The following is a 15,144-nucleotide window of genomic DNA, read 5'->3' as shown; positions in this document are numbered from 1 at the left end:
CTTTTTTTTTCCTGTAAATCTTAATGTTCAGAATATTTACTGTCTTAGTGCTGGTCACTTAGATTTGGTTTTATTTCAATGGTACAACAGATACAATGTGAACATGTTGCTATTAACCTTAAGCAAGCATCAAAGAAGGATGAGCCCACAATTGTAGCTTGAATTTAAATGCAATTATAATAATAAATAATAATCCTTGCATTTGATATAGCCTCTTATCTCTCTTCTAGACGTCTCAAAGCGCTTCACAGAATATACTGTAAAGCGAATTGACTGTACATTTTGTGGGCAAAATAAGCAAAATTGACACTGAAGTTTAATGCTTCAATTAATTCACTGCATCTAACAACTCATCGTTAAATTTAATTGTGATTTTTAAAAGATGTGCGTTCAGTGGAAGCCTGCGTTTGGCTAAGCAAAAGACTAAGATTATTTCTTTGTGGGATTTGGCCATAAAAGTAATGAAACTCAATGGGACAGTATGTTGCAAAGAATGAGTTGAATCCTGATGAATTGTTGAACCATATTTCCTAACCAGCAATAGGTATTGATATCATTTGAGTGCTCAGGCCTTTAGGGTGTTGAAGGGCCCTCATGGCAAGGTGAACTCTACATTGTTAGTCACCGAATCAAATTCAGTTTTGATGCTTTGCCTGAACTATTTAATAGTCCACGTACAAGCAGGTAACCTCTACATTCAACCCGTTAGAACGCTTGGCTCTTTGCTGTACATTAATTAGATATTTCAGTTTCAGTGTCATATCTTCTCACATATCTACTGTTTTCACACCATTCTCAAGCTTAGTTATAGCCAGATGCAAATCTCTCATTCACTGAATCATCATCCACTGTTGCAGTTTAATAGAAACCAACTTTCCTGGTGCTGTTCATGTTCAGCCGCTACAGTGAGGTGCTTTCAACTACAATATAGAGTTTACAATGTCTCTGCTAAATTTAACACAATCTGCTACCGTGCTCTCCGTAATTCTTAGGTGTCTGTGGCTTGTGTCTATACATAACGTTATTGATGTACAAAGAAAAAACCCCACCAATTATGGTGTGAATCACTGGTACAAATGATATAGTTTTTTCTTTAAGTAGTGTAGAACTGTAAATAGTTTGTCAATACCATGTTTTCAGAAAGATTCACAAGATAATAAACCTGAAATAAAAACATTGCCTTGTTTGATTTATTTGATTATGTGCCTTAAGGCTGAGGTGAGTGTGCAAGCAGGAATCTACAAAGCTCACGGTAATCACGATTGCTTTGCAATTGATTGTTCATGATCAGATTCATTGCTATCCCCGTGTCCCAGCAACTTAACTCCTGCAAGTTGCTTCATGCAATTGCTTTTGAAGGGCTTAGCATCATCCCATGTGAGTCACCTTCATGTTCACTGAGCAAGCGAGACCAGGCAGGGCGAAACCTTGGGCAAGTTTCCTTACTCCACACAGTGCCTAATAATAATCCCTCCAAAACCAAAAACAATAATAAATTGGTCATTTTCAATCTACGACTGTTTGTGGGACATTGCTGTGCGCAATTGGCTGCCGCGTTCGCCCACAAATATACAGTCAATTCACTTTACTGTGTGTTCTGTGAAGCGCTTTGGGACGTCCTCCCGACGTGAAAAGCGCTATATCAAATGCAAGGATTATAGGATTATTATTATTAGACAGCAGGCAATATTACTTACTCTGCAACACAGTATTTCTCACTCTCCAGTGGCAAATGTTGTCTCTGGAAAGCTGTCTCTCCTGACCCATTATTATATTAACAGCTGCCTCTGGAAACTATACACTCATGCACAAGCAAGAACCCTCAAAAGACGACTTGCACAAAAATTAACCCAACAGTTCTTATGTCTGGATTTTTACTTGGGGAAAATATTTGTCCTCAAAGCAAGAGAAACCCCCTCTTGGGTTTATGGCCTGAGGACACAATCCACTGAATTGATTCATTCAGAAGTCAAAAACAGATACAGAAATGTTGGCAATATAAAGATACACAACATTTGCCTGCTTCAGCGTTTCCTGTCCTCAACTTAGCATCGAGGGCTGAACCAGTAATGACTGGCACTCAGCCACTTGAATAATTTCACTATATTTATACAATCAAACCAAATGGACAGTTTCAAAATAAAGGCTGTTTTATCTGTCATTCCCAAAACAAGCAACCAGAGAGGAAATGTTGCTTTGATAAAAGGTCAACAAAAAAGATTTGCAATACTGTCATTAAAACTCAACATAAAGAAACGAGAAAGTAATCTTTTATGGTATCCAAAAATTAGGAATCTGTCTTTAATCATTCATTTCTTGGAATTTCTAAAATATTCTCATGAAATACAAATCATTTTGCAGAGAATCTGAACAATGGAAAAGGTGACATTTGGAAGGATGCCAATGACGTTTAGTCCCTTTAAAACAGGAAATGTTTATTGTCTTTGCTTAATATTATCTTTTGCGATTGGTATCTATGCAAAGCAGGAGATAGATGCCCAAAATACAGATACAGCAGAAGATGTGTGCTTGGTGTTATTGTGTAGAGATTCTGTCTGGCTTTGAGAAAGCACATTTTACGTGGTTAGAATTGGCCACCTCTCTCTATCTTGATTTAGATCAAGTAGTTAAGATGAAGATTTTAAGGGCAGAGAAGGGTAAACATATAACTCAGATATTGCAGTACTCCTTCGTCAAATGCTCTTGGTCACAGCCCTGTATAAGGAGTGCTATAAATGCAAGTTGTTGTTGTTTTGCATTTCCAAGAAAGGAAAAATAATGGTTTTGGACCTACTCAACATCATACAAACAACTTGCATTTGATACAACATTCTTCACATACGATAGCATCAGAACGCTGGAAGTATGAAAGTATATTCCATCAAAGAGGCAGTTTCCTTAAGTCCCACCATTTTATTTAAGTTACCCGAGTGAGAGAGAAACAAAAACATCTACAGGTAAAACTTCCTGGAGGCAATAAAGACATTTAAACATGACCCTAGGGGAGCGATCTGGCATTGGAATCTCCATTGTTCGACTCAGATGAGTTAGGTTTGACCAACAACACCTCAACTGTCCCAACTAGACAGGAATTGTATAGCAAAATACAATCATCTGCACCTGTACATCAGTCAGTTCATTCCTATTATTAAATGGACCGAGTCGGTTCTTTGAGCTCCTCAAACAAAATTTACTTTGTTAGATTACTGTTGACTGGCTAATACCACAGTCAGTCTTGCTGAATTAAATTATTGGTTCGTTCTGGAAGTCGACAGGCTTGATTGTTAACTGACGATACGAGTATTTTTCAAAAAAAAGAAAAGCTGTATTGAATCTGTAGGTTTTTCATCTGGTACCCTCAGCCTTAACTTTCACTTCCGTTGAAGTGGAGTCAAGTCTAAAGCACCAAAGGATTTAGTGACACACACAGTCATTGCCCCACCGATTCCCATTGATGACTTAATCTGACAGTTAAAGTTTATGCAAAGTGGTTGGAATTATCTGTAACATTTAGAAACATCTGAGGCAAAGAATCTGATGTGACATTTAGATTTTCCGTTCTAAAGCTGTAAATTTGTGAATAGCACCACCACAATAATTTTTCCTCCTAAATGGTTTGTGGCTATATGTAAAAAAAATTCAATAGCATGACATTTCTTTTAAGACAAGCTATTATTTTCAACAAGATCAGAATAAAGGTCCATATGAGAAGTCCCGTTGACCTCATCTTTCCAGAATCAAGCAGTTTCCGAAATAAGTCTTTTGTCCTAGCCTTCCCACCCTTCCTGTTATAACTATTTCCCTCAGTTTGATCATTCATTTCACAGCTGTTTGTGGACCATTGCTGCTGTGTGCAATATTGGCTTTCGCATCTGCCTACAAAATGCACAGTCACTACAGTTTATCTTGTGAATCACTTTGAGACGTCTTCCTGACTTATTATTGTTAGTAATCTTTGCGTTCAAGACATCACAAAGTGGATAAGGGTTTAGGGTCTGAAACTGCGTCACTTGACAAGGGGCCAAATTTTTTTTATATTTCTTCAGAAATCTCTTTAGAATATCTGTCAACACACAGGAACTGTGGGCGGCTGGCAGACCAGAGCTCCTGCAGGTGTTAGTCTGACATTTATTTTTTATTATTTGCCCAACTCGGATTCCGTATAAAAGGAGTCCCATTAAGAAATAGTGCAAATTAAACCTTAATGAATAATACCTATTGGAAAAGGGGCAGGAATTGCCTAGATAACAAAAGCACACAACAGTTAACTGTGATTCATTCCCATTTTGTGCCTATTCGAGGTGGAGGATGCCTGTGATAGTCACTCAATAAAACACATTGAATGCATCCAGCACAAGGACATCACAAGTTAAATCCCGAGGGAAAAGCCCCTTTGCTAATCTGCATTGGCAGCGCTCATTAACTTTAACCTCGCAGGAATATTGCAGCGGGGTGACAGTTCCACGAGTGATCCACAGAGGGAAAGAGAAAAAGAGTGCCAGAGACTGACTCATATTGCTTATATCACACCTCCTGTTGGTGGAACACAGAGCAGCTTTGATCTGTTGGTGGGTGGGATCTCGGTTACACCTTTGAGAGGGAGGAGGAGGAAGATGGTGGTGGGGCTGAGGGGGGACGAAAGGAGGACGAGTGGGGAAAACCCACAACCCGAGAACATTTAGAATGTTAGTGAATCATTAGAAATGTGTTAAAGTCGAGTTAACACCTACAAAACTGCTGCTGCATGACTCGGGTGTTACTCAAACTGTTAAACAATAATCTTGGTATTGAACATGACCTGTCATATTAGGTTTTCATTGCTTCAGGTCAAAACCGAGTGCAAGGTTCCTTACTCCGCAGCCTCTGCTTATCTAGCAGTAAGTAGGAACCCGCTTGTTATTGGCGGATCGCTTTCCAGGCGTAATAATCCCTTTCAAAAATAAATAAATAAAAATAATAATAATTCGGTCACTCAATCCACAACTGTTTGGGGGACACTGCTGCGCCCAATTGCCTACCATGTTTCGCCCATAAAATAGTCAAGTCTCAACGACATAAGGTGCTGTATGAAATGCAAGGATTATTATTATTGCGTCACTAAGACTGTCAGCACGATCCCACTATCCTAAACATAGGTAAGTAGAAAGGGCACCTTCACAACATGAACTGGCATCTGGTTAGTGGTGCTAGTTTCTGAGCCTGTTCAACACAGATTCAACGTCTGAGTCCTGGAAAGATTTTTGTCGCTGTTTTCTGAACTTTCTCGACACAGTAATGCCCTTTTAAAGGGCGGACACTTGCCAAAAACTGCAAACAAGGAGGTCTCAGTTCAGTATTTCGTAACTGGATTACTTAAAATGAATCTCCTGAGAACTTGCATTGATCACAGCACAGAAATTCATTCTCTACATACGTGACTTTATGTAACCTGTTGAGCAGGAAGAGGTAAAGATAAAGGTGTGAGAAGAAGATATTTATCTATGGCTTATCACATGTTGGGTGGGAGGGGAGGTTGATTTTAGTTGATTTACTTTCAATCTTGCCTGTGATTTTTTTTCTTTGTCACAAACAGATCTATTTAGAGTTGGGATCGGAGAACGAATGAAGTCACCCAACAGAGCAACAATCACAGGAAACAGAGTACACAATAAACCACATTCTCTCACAAACACATCAAGAGCTCCACGCGATCTTTCTGTTTGATACCCCAGTCTTCATTCATATCATCAGGATTTAGCTATTGCAATTCTCATTTAGTTGTGAGATCATAGAAAGCTACAGCACAGAAGGAGGTAATTTGGCCCATCGGGTCTGCAATGGCTCTCAGAGCATTCATTCAATCCTACTGCCCTGCCTTATCCCCCATACCCCCTTCAAACCTCCATCTTTCATATACCAAATTACAAGGTCAACTTGGCATTCATAATGCATAAATTCATCACTATTTTAAGCATGAAATAAGTATGAATACGCATCAAAGTGAAAAGGACAAATTAACCTCAAGAAAATCTTTTTAAAATCCATTAATATGGCGAGAATAAGGTAGCATACCCTGTCATCTCTCAAACCCTCAGTCCAAATTCATTGATCACATAATAACAATAATAATTTCACAGCATCATTCTGCTGCTCAATTGCCTTTCACCCACAAAATATACAGTCACTACACTTTACAGTATGTTCCGTGAAATACTTTGAAACGTTTCGAAGACATGATAAGGCGTAATACCAAACGCAAGGATTATTATTATTCTAGCTCAATTGATCTATAGTTTTGTATCTCCATTGACACTGGTTTCTCAGTACAGCTGAAGATCAGTGAGTACTATACAGCTGGTTGGTGCAGTAAAATACATATACAGTATCACAATGACAATTGTCTGAGCCTACAGACCTGGCATATTGGTGGAGCCAGAGTGTTGACATCTCATGGCCTGACTTTCATACCTGGCACAGAATTACTGGATGGTGACAAAATTGGAAGATGTACTTAATTCTCTGTAATGGTATCACTCATTTGATGAGCAAACAAATTCACTAAAAGATATATATATATATAGATCTTACTCTGCAAAGCAAGGTTAAACAATCCATACCTGGGCAACTCCCCATCTGTAGATTCTTTGTTTTTCTCAGGTCACTGAAGCACTGCTGACGAGAAGGCAGATTTCAGGTTATCTCTTCCACCAGCTGAGTCCAGAACGTACTTAGTCCTCACCAATCATCACTGACCAGTTCCCATCACATGGAATACTGCTCTTTCTGTTTGTCTTCACACTCTCGTACACCCCACTCTCACATTGTGTTTGATTTGAAAATTCTTTCAAGAAGGCAGCAACATTGGAATATTCAACTGTACACAACCAAAAGTTCTTCAATTAGGGTTAAACTGTGGTAATTGTACCCAGTAACACTCCCCAACATTAGTCCTATCACTTGTCAGTTTCAGCCAGAGTCAGATTTAACTCCCATTTGATTCACAAAATCAGTTTAACAATCCCACCTGAGAAAAAGAAATTAGGAAACTGATACGGATACGATGCACCTTTCTTGGTTAAAGCCCTGATTGACTCTAAATCAATCATTGATACGACAGCTGTTTTCTATTTCAATTTGATAATCCTATTCCTTACGAAGCTCTGAACACTTTCAGCCATTGTTAAATAGTTAAAAACTGCTGCTGCACTCTTTAGTGTGTCATATTCCTCTTCATGTATTCACATTGCTTTGTAACCATCCACCAGCAGGTTCTGGAAAAGATTATACCCTCATTTTACATCCTAAACATGACCTTTCTCTGCCATGTTCATAAAGGAAATTGAGAAGGTGAATGGGATTTCTCCGAGATTTGTTTCTTATCTATATTTTCTCTGACTTTAATAGCTGAGTTGTCCATTCAATTCACTTTACTGTAAATTCATTTTTTGAGTGAATTCACTCAAATCACTTTTCTGTGAAGCGCTTTGAGACGTCTCAAAGATGTGATAAGGCTCTACATCAAATGCAAGGATTATTAATATTATTATTAATTCGCTCAATGGATATTTTCTGAGGGAAAAAAAGATTGAAATGATGGCAAAAAGATTAGAAATATGCCTCAGTCACATGATTCATGGGTTTTATTCCATAAGGTTTTCAAGAATGCTGCTTTAGTTAATCCAGAGTACATTAGTAAAATTATTGGTGCAGTAATCATCAGAATCATCGTGTCACTAATGTCTTAATGGTTCACTTCTCTTTTAAAACTACATAGCAACATCATATCCCAATTGATATAATAGAATGTAATAATAATTCTGGCATTTAATATGGTACCTTATTACTTTAATTGAGTGTTAAGATTACTAAGACAACCACAGAGGATTGACTCGATTCTGACATTCCATTGCCAAGCACAACAAGAACCACTTGCATTTGTTTAGTGACCCTCACACAATACAGAGTCCCAAAACCCTGAAGACCTTAATCTCCACCAAGGCAGACAGGCAGGACCTCGATATAGCATCATATCTGTAGACAGCACTGTATTGGTGGAGTCCTGTAGCTCAGTGGTTAGAGCACTCGCTTTGCAAGTGAGAGACCTGAGTTCAATTCCAGGCAGAGGGCGAAACCTTGGGCAAGTTTCCTTACTCCACACAGAGCCTAATAATAATCCCTCCAAAAAAAAAACCAATAATAAATTGGTCATTTTCAATCTACGACTGTTTGTGGGACATTGCTGTGCGCAATTGGCTGCCGCGTTCGCCCACAAATATGCAGTCAATTCACTTTACAGTATATTCTGTGAAGCGCTTTGGGATGTCTGGAAGACGTGAAAAGTGCTATATCAAATGCAAGGATTATTATTATTATTGTTGGTTTGTCAGCCTAGACTGTGAGCTCCCAAATCCACAACCTTCAGAGTTAAGAGTGCTATGGAGTGAGTCAGGCTGACACCTGACCAACAAGAAGAGATAATCTCTCTCTCGCTCCCCCTTTCTCTTTGCCTCCTGGCTTTTCTTGTCTTCATCTCAGAGACCATTCAAAAGTATTGTCTCTGAGATGAAGGATGCTGGAAGCAGGTCAGATGCTGAGCATTTGTAACTGGGAGATCATTTCTAAATTAACGCTCTATGAATATATAATACAGATATGACATGGAAACAAAGAGAAACAAATGTACTGGGCTTACAAGCAATCTATCATTCTTTATTTGACTTTGGTTCTTTATAGTGCTCCAGGCATCCCACAGCTTGTGTCTCTGAACATAATAATCCTTGGTTTGATATAGCGCTTCATCAAGTCTTACGGACATCTCAAAGTGCTTCACAGAATATGCCCTGAAGTGAATTGATTGTAAATTCTGTGGACGAAACATACAACATACAACAGTGAGTAAGGGGAAAGAAAAATTCTGTAACATTTTGTGTACAATTTAAACAATGCAACATACATTTTTATAGCATTGTTCATGTTCAAGAGGGGGCCTGAAAGTGCTTGATGCTACCGGCTGGGCACCTGACCTCTGGAAGGAGTGGGCGGGGAAGTTGATCAAACGTGTGGTCAAAGAGGTAAGCCTTCCATTTCTTAGGAAGTTGGTCTCCTGACATGCAAATATAGCACAGAATATTTAAAAGTGCCACAATTAGTCAGAAAAGTTTCTTTTACCACCTTAAGAAAAAAATTCTGTTTGACTGAAACATTTCAGATCAAAACATTGTTGAGCCAATAGCCAAGAGTGACCTTTACGAAGTGCGTGTGACTCAGGGCCGATAAAGGTTAACTATCATCGTGAGCCGATGAGTGTGTTAATTAAGCAGGAATTGGCTTATCCACCTACTCCATTCAGCAAGTGGTTTTGAGGTGTGAAACTATTCATCGGTTACATAGTCAAACAGAAAAGAAAATTCTAAATTCATATCTTTTTTTAATATGAAATTACTCGTGTTCCTTCATTATTTCGCTGCCACGATTTACGGAAAATTATTCTCTGGAATTTTTTTGTGTCTCTGGCTTGTGCGCTTGTTTACTCCTCTTTAGTCATTTACTTCTGTGTTTTTTTGCTGGTTATTAATTTTGTACCATAAATAGTTTGAAGGGGATTTTCCATCGCACCTCACAAATATTGATTGCTGATATTAAACATACTGGACAATTTAGTTTCTACTGTTAATGGTAGTGGTTCCATAGGAACATGGAAATAGGAGCAGGCCATTCAGCCCTTCAAGCCTGCTCCACATTCTATTAGATCATGATATTTAAATGAGTTTAGTGTCCTGTCCTCAACCACCCTTCCTGGCAGTTTTTAGTTACCCTTTGGGTAAAGGAAAACACCCTGGTTCTGGCCTGAAATTGCTCTTTGACACTGTAAACCTATGTCCTCTGCTTTCTCGTCGTATCCTAAAGTACTGGTCTGCATTTATTTTTTCAATCCCATTTATTTAACATGTTATGTCGTGTATAAGGTCCCTTCTGAGACTTATTTTCTTAAGACTGAAGAGCCCTGATTTGTCTAATCATTGCTCACAGCTCTCAGTAAGAATTTTCCAGTGTGCTTAAATCTCACAATTGAGACACCAAAAGGTTTGGCTAATTCACTGAACACTATTAAATGCCAATTTCTAAGAGCACATCATGACTTTTCTAAGTGGTTAGTAGATTTAGATGGGACTTTAATCTTTCTTCAAATATTTGCTAGTATTTTGGTAGGTGAAAATACTGGACCTAATTTGTGAGGTTCTCGCAACTGGTTTAAACAATGGATCTGGAAATATATCTTTGCCGAACCTGCGTTATTCCCCTTAGGCTTCCACCTCATGAGTGAGCAAGATACCGAGATCAGTAAATGTTGCTCATTCGATCCCCTATTTTATGCAGAGAAGGCAGTTTCTCTCTGTGTCTTGAACAACAATCTTCCAGATAAAATTGGTCAATCATTTCATGACCTATGGTGGGATATTGATGTGTGCAAATTGGCTATCCCGTTTGCCTACAAAATACACAGTTACTACACTCCATCTGTGAATTTTCTTTAACTTAGAACCTTCTCTTGTCTGGCAATATTTGCACTTTCATTTCATAAACTTGAGAGAAACATGCACTTTGCAAGAATTGCCTTTTGCAGTGGCCTTGGTGCCCAGACGTTATTTTTACGTGGGTTTAAAAAATGTCACGATTAATAACTGGAGTGGAAAAAAACCTAATAGTGTAGATTCCCTTTAATGCAGTTCAAGGGACAACTTAAACTTTTTTTCAATTCTATCAAAACTTTCTTTACTAGAGGTTTTCATATAAGTCGACTAGTCTGCTTTTACGGTAAGTATACAGGTTTCGGTAGAATATCAGTTCAATATTATTTGATGAAAATGTTAATCATGTATTTATTGTAAGTTCAATAATTTCTAAAGTAATTCAGAAGCTTTTGATAACATGATGGAAAAACCCATATTTTTCCACAGTGGTAATTGATTATAATCCTCTTTACATGAGTGAAATCTGTCTGGAAGGAGTTTTTCTTCCTTGTTTGACCCTCAACTGTCTTTTCTCCCCCACATTCAGGCCATGACCCGCTCTGCCTTCCCTCACCTCCGTAACTTCGCCTGACTCCACCACAACCTCACCCCTCAGGCGCTGAAACTCTTGTTCATGCCTTCATCACCTCCAGGCTTGACTGTGCAAACCCCCTGCTTGTCGGCCTTCCCAACTCCTCCCTCCACAGGCTACAGATAATCCAGAACTCTGCAGCCCGTGTCCTCTCCCGCACCAAACTCCATGACCCCATCTCCCTCACTCTCGCCCGACTCCATTGGCTCCCTATGCTTCAGAGGAACCAGTTCAAGATCCTGGTCCTTACATACAAAGCCCTCCATGGCCTCGCCCCACCCTACCTCTGTGACCTCCTAACCCCCTACCAACCCGCCCGTTCCCTCCGCTCAGCCGGCTCTGACCTGCTCCACCCACCCACCCCACCATTGGCGGGAAAGCCACTGTGCCTCCAATCTCTGGAATTCCATTCCCCAATCACTCTGCCTCGCCCCCCCACCCCCCTTAGCCTCCTTCAAGTCCCACCTCAAGACCCTCCTCTTCGCCCATGCCATCAGCCACCCCCCTTCCCCTCCCCTCCCTTTGCCCCCCCCCCCCCGACCCCAGCTCGGATCTGAAATGCTGTACTCTGTCCTGCGCCTTGGGACATCCTCCCGATGTGAAAGGCGCTCTACAAATGTAATCTTGTTGTTGTTTCCTTTGTCAATTGAAGATAGCGTGAGGCTAAGCTATGTGAAGGGCATTATGTAAATGCAGTATGTTGTTGATTATATTTAGAATGATTGGAAATCCTGATCATGTAAAGCCTGTGTCTTTCACAGTATGCCGGAAGTAAAAGACAATGGTACAAGTTACCATATCATTTTGTTGTCTTACACCACCGCATTGCTGTGCTGAATGGAAACCATAGCAATACACGTTATGTACGTTATGTGATATGATCTGATCATTGTTCTTCAGAAAGTTGGGGGTTCAAGCTCTATGTTGAGACTTTAAAAGATTACAGTCCAGGTTGACACTCCAATATTGTGCTGGGAGTGTGCTGCATTTCTTCAGCTGAGAAATTAATCAGGTCCTGTCTGCCTGTTTCAGATGGATGTTAAAGATCCCATACTAACTATTGGAAGAGAATGGAGTTTTTCCCAATGTCCTGGCCAATAATCCCCCAAAGAGAACTGGTCATGGCTAGTTATGGGACATTCCTGTGTATGGTACAGTACGGTGTATATAAATTGGCTATCGCAATCCCCTACAAAAGACACAGTTACTACATTTAACAGTATATCTCCTGTGAAACGCTTTGAGATGTCCTCCCATAGTGAAAGGTACTGGAACAAATACAAAGATTATTATTATTCAATGCTGGCCACTATCATATCATGGGCCGTGTCATTTGATCATTTGTAATGAAGCATTCTGACCACTCTTTGAAGATAGCCCATGTGTTCTTTCTCTGCTGAATTCTATGCAAAAAGAGATATAACATTCAGAGCTATAACATTCTTAATATTCTCTTGGGGAGAAATTTCACCTGAGTTTTAGGGTTACTCTATTTATGCAGCATTTTTGATCATACAGAATTTAGCAAATTGTTCAACTCAGTCTTTTGAAAGCTTTGAAGTTGTTTTTCTGTTAGTTTTTAAACAAAACTTACAGGTTTCAAAAGTAAGGCCATTGTTAAGAATTTGACAAATGATGGATGCTCCAAAATGCTACAGAGATAGAATAAATCTAGACCCAGCTGGAATTTCTGCCTGTATATTGGGGCGTTTTAGATTATATGAACAGCAAGTTATCTGAAACCAAAATTGTTCGAAAATGTTGACCGGGGTGGAGCTCAACTATAAAATCTACACTGTAATACTGAATCGCCAATACTAGGACGTGTGAATACTGAGTTGACAAATGGTTCACTTGAACTTTGTCTTACCTCTCAATCAATCATCCTGTCCTCAATACAATGTGGCTTTACTCCTGTTTGTAGACAGCCCATAAGAACTGATCAGACTTCACTTTGTTTTTTACACATAGGCTACATTTGATTAATTGTATTTATTTGTGAAGCTCTTTGAGACATTTTGACCCGATAAGATGCTATAAAATGCATTCTTTACATGTTTCAAATACAGCATTTGTTTAAATGCGTTGTCTTGTTTCAGTAATGAAAACATTTTGCCAACTTCTCTGCAGTGAGATGCTGCAGTTAGTGAGTGTGGTTACTGTGGTCACCTCCTCTCAACTTCCCTCAGAATGACAGTACTACAGGTTCAGCAATAGAGCTCTGCATTTTCTCCCTCTCTACGTTCAAGACCCACCTCAAAACCCTCCTCTTCGACCATGCATTCAATCTCCCTGCTTCCCCCCTGCCCTCCCCCCACCCCAACCCTCAGCTGAGGCCCGAAATTCTATCCGTCCAGCGTCTTGCGACGTCTTCCCGACGTGAAAGGCGCTATATAAATGTAATGTTGTTGTTGGATTTAATAAGAATACAACTTACAACTTAATAACTTAGACCAGAGGTGGAGTCCTGGAGCTCAGTGGTTAGAGCACTCGCTTTGCAAGTGAGAGACCTGAGTTCAATTCCAGGCAGGTCAGGGCGAAACCTTGGGCAAGTTTCCTTACTCCACACAGAGCCTAATAATAATCCCTCCAAAAAAACAAAACAATAATAAATTGGTCATTTTCAATCCATATGACTGTTTGTGGGACATTGCTGTGCGCAATTGGCTGCCGCATTCGCCCACAAATATACAGTCAATTCACTTTACAGTGTGTTCTGTGAAGCGCTTTGGAACGTCCTCCCGACGTGCAAAGCGCTATACCAAATACAAGGATTATTATTATTATTATTATCTACCTTCCTGATTCATGTTCCAGTCATTAAGATCATAATTTTAATTTAAATTACATATTGTTATTCCTTGCAATCTTTTACAAACACGTTAACGATTGGATCTTATATTTTTAATAACTCCTCCAGCATTTATTACTGATGTTTACAGTATATTCTGTGAAGCGCTTTGAGACGTGATAAGGTGCTTTATTAAATGCAAGGATTATTATTTATTATGATTATAAATAATGTTTAACAGTGCTGAATGAGCACACAACTCTGAATTTGGTTTAAACCATTCGGAGATGACACAAGTTGCTTGGCCACAAGATCTTCTCCTTCTGGTTTAAACTGAATTCACTCAGATGCATTAACTTCATCTGCAAGTTCCAAAATAACTGTTATTGTTTGTCCCTCTTTTCCATATCTCCTAATCTCCCAGTTGGTCAGAAGTGCAGGTGTTATAACATTACTATACAAAAATCATTAAAACATGTAGACTTCTACACAGAAATAGTTTTTTGGGAAAAAAGCACGCAATTCTCCTTTTCACCATGTTATGTCAGTAGCATCCTTTGAAAATATACTGTAAAGTGTTGTGACTGCGTATTTGCAGGGAAATGCGGTAGCCAATCTTTGTGCAAGTTAAAGACTGACATCCACAAATTTCTAAAAACTAGTTCAAACAGTGGTCTCTGGACTACACTTAAAAGTCAGGACACATGATAGCGATTACTGAGAAGTTTTGACATTATAAGTGCTGTAAAAACGATTCTTTGTCTCCCTGTACAAGTAGGAAAATGTTTCAGAAATTATGGAAATACACTGAACCTATTAGAAGTAGGAATTTGCATTCCTCTGTGATAAATTATGTAAACAAACCAGATGTAAACAGGGAGGTTAAGGTGTAATTCTGGATCACAGTCCAGAAACCACCTATTTGATAAAACAAGAGTCTTTGTTCACAAAGTCCACAGAATCCATTTCAAACGATTTTGTTTTTGGTCAACCGGGTGTCAGACACTTACAGAAACCCATCACCGTGCTTAAGAGTATCCAACCTAAATTGAGAGCTCCATGCATCCCACCTACACATGGAAATCTCAGAGATAGGTTGTTGGAATGGAATGCGCGCTCTCTTCCTTGAGGGGCGTATCCTGCTTACCTAATTCCAGAAACTATTAGGCGCAGGTTGGCAAGAGCCAGGATTTGGGGACCCAGACTGTGCATTGCGGTATCTGTTGGAGTCTACCCAGCTGAAACCGCAAAGCTTGGTTAGACTCCAGCAG

This window comes from Callorhinchus milii, unplaced genomic scaffold (assembly GCF_018977255.1).
Source record: "Callorhinchus milii isolate IMCB2004 unplaced genomic scaffold, IMCB_Cmil_1.0 Scaffold15, whole genome shotgun sequence".
NCBI lineage: Eukaryota > Metazoa > Chordata > Chondrichthyes > Chimaeriformes > Callorhinchidae > Callorhinchus > Callorhinchus milii.
The sequence above is the reverse complement of the archived record's forward strand: the minus strand, read 5'-3'. Positions refer to the sequence as shown.